Below are 8,814 nucleotides of genomic sequence, written 5' to 3'. Positions count from 1 at the left end.
TTTTTTTTTTTTTTTAAAGATTTATTTATTTATTTATTTGACAGAGAGAAATCACAAGTAGATGGAGAGGCAGGCAGAGAGAGAGAGAGAGGGAAGCAGGCTCCCCGCCAAGCAGAGAGCCTGATGCGGGACTCGATCCCAGGACCCTGAGATCATGACCTGAGCCGAAGGCAGTGGCTTAACCCACTGAGCCACCCAGGCGCCCCTGCCTTTGAAGACTTCTTGAAGAAGGATTTGTGTGCGTGGAAGTGCTAGGTCATAGGGGGCGAACATTTCTGATGTTACCAATACCCATTGTTGAACAGCTTTCTGAAATGACAGAACCAATTTCACTCCCACCAGAGCCTTCCAAGCAGCCTTTCTCCAAGTCCTCACCAGTGTCTACATCTGTCTCCATGGGTATGGCGGGAGGAGGCACTCAGGAATGCCCCTGCAGTGAGGGTCTGGGGGACTGGGCAAGGTAGAGACGGTCTGATAGAGCATAGGAAGCTCTCCAGAAAGTTCCAGCCACTGCCCCAGGTCCCCAGGGACAGGTGAGTTCCTCTTACCTTCTCTGGGTAGAGAGGGAGGGCAAGGTGTGAGCTCTGGGGTCTCTGCCCAGGATCTGGGTATAGTGTGTAGCCAGCTGTCAAGGGAGGGAGGGAACATCAAGTTTCAGGTGGTGTCAGACGGACCCCAAAAATTTACCCTGTGGAAAACCCTTCAGCTGGAGGGCAGTAAGAACTGGGACTGCTCAGTGGGGAAAGAAGCCTCTTGTCCTCTCAACCTGTCACCTGCTGCAGCCAGGGCTACCCGGGGACCAAGGGACAGTCAGCCAGGTCATCCCACTACCACCTGTTGCCCATTCATTTTTCGACCATGTACCAACTGAACAGATCAATGTCTTTTGAGAGGCACAGCTCTCTCAAAGGCAACCTATGATTGGCATCCCTGGGATTCCAAGTCTCCACGGATTTATCAGATACTCGAGTACCCTCCATAGACATTTGCTCACTCCCTCAACGCCCACTGCTGCCACCGTGTGGGCCCAGTCACACCCTCCAGGCAGGGTTAAGAAAGACCACTCCTTTGCCAGTTGTCACTTTGCAACCTCCCATCTTGAAACACCTTAGTTTTATGTTTGTACATGGATACTCAGACCACTTTTCTACTTATCTCAGTATTCTGCAGTCTTACTCCTGGCCATGAACTCCTTATTTTCTTGTTTGCTATAAATTCTTGTATATGTGAATTCATGCCTGTCATCTGTTCTAGGCCATTCTCTTCAAATATTATCTGCTCTCCACCATTTTTAATCTTACCACAGACCAGAATTAAATTTTTCTAGGCCCTCTCTTTATCGCTGCCGAATCTCTTAACCTCTCCTTCACATTTCCCTCCTCATCTCTGTTCTGCTGGCTATGTCATTTCTACCAGTTTAATATTTCCCGAGCTTGGATATGCCTACAAATCACAGGGAATCTGTTAAACTTCAGATTCTGACTCAGTAGTTCTGGGTGGTGCCCAAGAACCTGCATTTCTAACAAGCTCTCAGGGATGATGATGCTGTAGGTCCAAGCACCATACTTAGAGGAAGAACTTTCTGGTTGACTAATCGCCATTCAGTTGTGTTTAATTGGATGTTAAACTCCCCAATATTGCTTTTCATTTTCATCCTTGCATTATTTTTTTAATTTTGAAAAGTTCTAGATAGTTCTCTTTCAAACCTAACTAGTCATTCTACAGTCTGGTTGCTTGTTAATTTTTGTAATGCCATCTTTTATTCCATTAAATATGTTATACACACACAGTTAGGTTACATTTTGTGCCAAATACCAAAAGTCCCTGGAGATATAAATACGCTGTTGTTTCTGTTGACTGTCCCTCGTGGCAATTTGTTTCTTTGTATTTTGTAATCTCACAATGTGAGCTCATCTATGGATGATTTCAACCTGGGGGGCTGAAAATTGAGGATACCTTCCTCCAGAGAGAATTTGCTTTTGTTTCTGTCAGGATACAGGATACCAACTTGAGACCAAATTAGCTCCTTCCCAGATCCCTAATTTACCAAAACCTCAGGTTGTCCCTGACTTTATATTTAATTTTCCAAATGTGATGTTAATATTGTCATTTGCCTTTTAGGATAACTCCACCTTTCCTGTCCACTCACCATGCCTCTTGGATATTTCCCTTCCCACAAGCTCAGCAACACAATAAAAATTGTTTAATGTACAATCTCATTGTTTAAAAGCACACTGGTTCCTTGATCACCATTCTGCATGAACCAGATTCTGACTCCCATTTCCCAGGCACTATGTAAGTCCCATAGGTCTTTATGTAACTACAGGGAAAGGAGGAAGCTCTCCAAAATCGGATTGAGATTTCATTTCTTTCTACTCTAATGAGCAGAGACTCATGGAAAGATTTGATTCAAGTTAGAAAAAAAGGGGGGGGGTATTTCTATAATTGGCATGTGAGAAAATAACATTCACCATCACCATATTAGAATAAATGATAATTCTTAAACTTAAATATATTCAGCTTAATCATAATTTTTCTTATTTTGCTCTTAATTTCATCATATTGTCACAGATGAGATGGTCCATGGACCAGTGTTGGGGCACCTCTACCACATGGCATGAGGGTAAGTTTATGCAGAACTACAGGGAGAAGATCTATTTCTGGAAAAAGACCAAGCCCTAAAATAAAATGGGTGGGGTGGGGCTTACACACTTAGATAATTTGTGAAATTGTCAGGCATTGTGCCAAGACTTGTGAAAGTGAAAAAAGAGGGAAGACAAATAGAAGCTACATCCAGATGCTGGATGCAGCCCTTTCTCCTTCCTGGGCAAGGAGGACCATCAGAGAGGCACACCTACCACATCTGGTTCCCACAGTGCATGGTGGCTCCAGCGTGGTGCTTTTTGAGGACATTTGGCTGCTCCTATGAGCTGGATTCCTGCCACCTGAGAGGTGTCCTTGGTTAACCAGATTCAGTGGGCTGCTGCGATCATCAGCTTTGTCTTCTGGGAATGTTCCACAGACTCTCCCTTGGGCTCAGCCTCACTTTGCAGTAGCTTTTCTCCCTGATCCCTTAGCATAAAATAATTTTTTTATTTCCCCGGGACAAGCATCCCGAAAATGGCTATCAATCTGTTATTTCACAACTATTTCAGACATTGCTGAAATTACTAAGTACTTCAAAAGTTTCCTGCACTGGACCCTGTACTGGGATCCATCCCAGGTGTGCAGCTGTAGATGGGAGTATTTGTGTGTGTGGCTGTGTTTAAAGTTTCCTACTGTTGGGGCACCTGGGTGGCTCAGTTGGTTAAGCAACTGCCTTCGACTCAGGTCATGATCCTGGAGTCCCAGGATCGAGTCCCACATCAGGGTCCCTGCCTGGCAAGGAGTCTGCTTCTCCTCTGACCTCTCTCCTCTCCTGCTCTCTCTCTTTCTCATCCTCTCTCTCAAATAAATAAATAAAATCTTTTTTTAAAAAGTTTCCTACTATTTACCTAACTGGTGCCGAATTTGCCTTTATCCTTTTGTATTATTCCAGAAAGATCCTACTTCAAGATGCTTCTAGGTCGTTTATCATGAATGCATGCTGAAGGCTAACTGAGCTATAGTAGTGAAAAAGGAAATTAAGGTTCTGTTCCTTACAGGTTACAGGGATAAGAGCTTACACACACACGGTCCACCTCCTCTATGTGTATCAAGGAGTCACACTCTATCTTATGAAGCCCTTTCCTGTTCAGAAGTTCAGAGACCACTGCCCAACTCATACATTTTTAAGGGAAGTAAATCAGTTGATTGTACTGGTTTCTTCAAAGAAATTATTTGGGGTTGACTATAATTGTACTAACCCTTGTGCCAAAGGATAGGAAAGCTTGGCCTCTGCCCTCCAGGAGCGCATGGTTATTGGGGTCCGGGAGGCAGTCATATAGACAATGGCCATGGTGTCCCGAGGGGGTATATGGTGGTACGTGGGGTTCTTGGAGGGTCACAGAGAGAATGAACGGCTGCATGGCAGGCACTTCCAACTATGGATTTGGGTCTTGGAAAATTTCTAAGGAGTTTTCTCAGGAAGAGATACCTTTGGAAAGCCATTGAGTCTCAGTGCACTGGAGGTGAGGCTGCGCATGTGCTGGCCCGACAGCCCATTTTGCAGAGAAGAAACAGGAGCTGCGGAAGGACAACGAAGCTGAGATCGGCTTCATAGATCCTCATTCCCTCCTGTTCTCTTGCTCTTCTTAGGAGAACAAAGCTTCAGTCTCTGCATTAAGTAAGTATATGAAGACACACCTTAGCCCCCAAGTAAGCCAAAAGAAGGGCCCTATTCTAGCCCGGCAATCCTAAGTGTCTTCAGTCTGGCCCAAAGTCAAAGTAGGCTGACAGACTAAGGACGACCGTTGTTCCCTTACTAAATTAAAATATTGTGAGTGGAAGGTAAACGAGAATTAGGTGATCTGTACCTTGAGCAGAAGCTCTGATTCCCACCCTTACCTCTCACAGGCACGCACACACTCAGGTGAGATTTCAGTAGTAGACAAGGAAATTCAATACCCAAAATACCAATTGTTTTTCAATGTGCAACAAGCATTCATTCATTCCCTTATCAAGAATTGCCTTATTTTTGAGAATTTACTCCAGCCTCATTGCCTCTTGGAAATGCTTTGTGATGCCTCCCCACAAGTGATCTGATCAAGGAGCAGCTTCTTGGGTCTCCCATAACAGCTTCTTATTACAGCGTCCTGATGGGGACTGACGTCCTCTGTGCTCCCTCAGACTCTGGGCCTCTGGGTGTAGGGACTGTGCCCCAGTGGTACTCAGAGGATGGTGTTGAATTAATACTTAAGGTTCCATGCCATTATTTTTTAAGGAACTGGATGATTTATTAGAAGATGTAAGGTGAGGTGGGGTGGGGGGGACCTTGTTCTCCATAGCAACCTCAGTACAAAATACTCAACAAAACGCAGGGCATCTGTGTAATTAAACCCACTGAGAGATATAACCCAAACTTTGAGATTTGACAGATCAATAACACTTCCAAAATATATTTTGTCAACTTATACATCTAGAAACAAGAAAAAAAATTAAATACCTCCTCCCTTCTCTAAAAAGACTATTTTAACCCTGAAGAGTAGAGAAGGGGCGGGGGGAGAATCTCCTTTGAAAGGAAAGAATTTTGTTTTATAAGAAAGTCACAGTGTTCTCCTGGCTATCAGGCTGCTGCTGACCGGAGACCATGCCAGTCTCACCAGTGCTGCTTGCCAGACAGGTGCATGGGGGACCTGGGCTGGAAGGAGACCTGAGTACATGAGAGACAGACCATGGTCCTGTAGGAAAAGACTAAAGAGTGAGAATCCTCCCCGGTTAATGGCCTAATTTCATGCAATTCCAATTAGGATCCCCACAGGAAAACTAGTGTGCTCTGACAAAATGATCCTAGAGTTCCCCTTCTAGGAAAAATTTGAAAAGTGTTACTGAGAAAAATATCACTGATCAAAAGAGTAATTGGAAACTTTCTTCACCAGATAGTAAAACATAGAAGTTTCTAAATAATTAAAACCTTGATAATAGCAAATAGATTAGATAAATAAATCTATGGGACAAAATAGATTGTCCTCCCTGCTCCCTTGCATGGCCTGCTCAATGTCTCCCAGAGCTGTGGGCTCATTACTAAACCCAGTCCTGAGGGAGGAGGGGCCAGAGCTGGGTGAGCTCTAGAGAGTCGATGGCCTCAACCCCCTGGAATGCCTAGATCTCTCAAAGAGTTGAATCTTGGAGATGGCAAGATAACCCACTCCTCTGCTCAAGGTTCCATTTCTTATTCCATGTTCCTCCTCCAACAGTGCCTTCCTCCCCTAAGGGCACCCCACCCGGACTCTATCAATCCCCCTCCATCTTTAGGAGGCAGCACACAGGGAGAAAGCCCCAGCCTGAGAACCAGGAGTCCAGGGGTCTGTTCCAGCTCTGCCCATGACTTTCTGTGTGACATTGGACAAAAAGCCCATCACCTCTGTAGGTCAGTTTCCCAACTACAATATGGTAAGAATCCATTCTGCCCTGCTAATCATATGCTACTGTGCCAGGAAGGAAAAAGAATTTAAAAACAAAAACAAAACTGGTTGCTAAATTCCTCTTAAAAATTCAAATACCTTTAGTAGGAAACTACCTTGATGCTAATTTGGGGCTAAAAGGAGAGTTCCTCTGCTCCCTAGAGTATGGTGAAAATAGATGAGAAGTGGTTGGCAAACTTGGCTACAAATTAGAATCACCTGGGGAATTTTTTTTAAAAAAGGTTTTATTTATTCACATGACAGAGACACAGCTAGAGCACAAGCAGGAGCACAAGCAGGAGCACAAGCAGGGGTAGTTGGGGAGGGAGAAGCAGGCTCTCCACCCAGCAGGGAGCCCAAAGCAGGACTCCATCCCAGGACCCTGGGATCGTGACCTGATCCGAAGGCAGACACTCAATGACTGAGTCACCCAGGCGCACCACTTGGGGAATTTTTATTTTTTATTTTTTTTTATTTTTTTTATATTTTATTTATTTATTTGATAGAGAGAGAGAGAAAGATCACAAGGAGAGAGGCAGGCAGAGAGAGAAGGAAGCAGGCTCCCGCTGATCAGAGAGCCTGATGTGAGCCTTGATCCCAGGACCCCGAGATCATGACCTGAGCTGAAGGCAGAGGCTTAACCCACTGAGCCACCCAGGCGCCCCACTTGGGGAATTTTTAAAACACAAAACTTCCCAAACTCCACTCCTAGCCTAGCAGAGGCTGACTAGATCCTATTTCCTCTTCCTGAGCACCAAGGAAAACTACATTTCCCAGGCTCCTTTGCAATAATCCAGGGCCACATGACTAGGTTCTGGCCAACGAATGTTGGCCAAATGGCCTAGACCATAATATCCCTGAGTAATTTCTGACCCTCTACTCCTCTTCCATCCCACCTGTGCAGCCTGTTCTGAAAGATGGTGGTGTCAAAAATGGAAAGAGGCTGGATCCCTGAGTCACTACCAGGAATGCCACCCAATTCCCATCAGATATGATGTGAGCAAGAAATTAATAATAAAGCTGTGTTGGAGGCCCTGGCTGGCTCAGTTGAAGAGCATAAGACCTTGGTCTCAGGGCTGTGAGTTCGAATCCCACGTTGGTCATAGAGATTGTTTAAAAATAACAATCTTAAAATAAGGGGCGCCTGGGTGGCTCAGCCATTAAGCATCTGCCTTTGGCTCAGGTCATGATCCCAGGGTCTTGGGACTGAGCCCTGCATCAGGCTTCCTGTTTCTCGGGAAGCCTGCTTCTCCCTCTCCCACTGCCCCTGCTTGTGCTCCCTCTCGTGCTGTCTTTCTCTGTCAAATAAATAAATAAAATCTTTTTAAAAAAACTTAAAATAGGGGCGCCTGGGTGGCTCAGTGGGTTAAAGCCTCTGCCTTCGGCTCAGGTCGTGATCCCAGGGTCCTGGGATCGAGCCCCACATCGGGATCTCTGCTCCGCAGGGAGCCTGCTTCCTCCTCTCTCTCTGCCTGCCTCTCTGCCTACCTCTGATCTCTGTCTGTCAAATAAATAAATAAAATCTTAAAAAAAAAAAAAAAATAGGGATGCCCGTGTGGCTCGGTGGGTTAAACCTCTGCCTTCAGCTCAGGTCATGATCTCAGGATCCCTGCATCAGGCTTTCTGCTCAGCAGGGTGCCTGCTTCCTCCTCTCTCTCTGCTGGTCTCTGCCTACTTGTGATCTCTCTCTGTGGGTGTCAAATAAATAAATAAATCTTTTTTAAAAAAAGACAAATTGAGCCTGTGGGAAGACTCTCCGTGCTGTTATTTATAATAGCAAAAATAGAAACAAATATCTAATGAGAGAGAATTGAAAATTCTATAAATAAATAAAACAAAATAATAATAACAATAATAATAATAAACAACTGTGTTAGTTATAGAGGTCTGCTTTTCCAGAACTTCTGATTTAACTCAGCTGGAATAAAATCCAAGCAGTTGCTTTTGTGTGTGTCTGTTTTTTAACCCCTCAGGCAATTCTAATGTGCAGCCAGGATTGAGAAACGCTGGATTAGGACAAAAATACAAGTGTGGGGTCGCTAGGTATGGTCATGAAATACTCATTTTTCCAAGGACACTCCAGAGACGGGAAGAAGGTTGTTCAAAAATGAGAGGAAGACGGGCACCTGGGTGGCTCAGTTCTTTCGGTGACCAACTCTTGATCTCAGTTCAGGTCTTGATCTCAGGGTCATGAGTTCAGGCCCCGAGTTGGGCTCCACACTCAGTGTGGGGCCAACTTAAAAAAAAAAAAAGAGAGAGAGAGAGAGAGGAAGAGGGTGTAACAACATGGAGGGAGACAGGGGACCCCAAAGGGAAAGGTTGACCAGAAAAGTATTCAATGTGCTGGGAATGATCAGGGAATATTTCAGAGTTGGGGCATTTAATATTCAACCCTAAATTCTCATCAGACCTGTTAGGTGGGAGACATGAGTCCTTATGCTGTCTCCACACCCCCCAAAGAATTCCGTCCCATGCTCATCCTTGTGTGAGTGGATGCTTTGGGGAAATCAAAGGAAGAAAGCTGGTTCCACGTTTGGTTGTTGCGGGGAGGAGGGAAAAGCTAAAGCCCCCAGCTGAGATTCCTCAGTGAACATTCTGAGCTCCCCTGAAGAATTCAAGGTGGGAAGGAAGGCTGATGCCTTGCCTGAGGGATTTCACACACACACACACACACACACACACACACACACACCCATGGTGACATCTGGGTGACATTTCAACCAGCTGTCTATGGCTTGTGTTGTTGAGTGCCTAGAACCAACCCCAACATTAG

Source organism: Mustela nigripes, chromosome 16 (genome assembly GCF_022355385.1).
Source record: "Mustela nigripes isolate SB6536 chromosome 16, MUSNIG.SB6536, whole genome shotgun sequence".
NCBI classification, from domain to species: Eukaryota; Metazoa; Chordata; class Mammalia; order Carnivora; family Mustelidae; genus Mustela; species Mustela nigripes.
The sequence above is the reverse complement of the archived record's forward strand: the minus strand, read 5'-3'. Positions refer to the sequence as shown.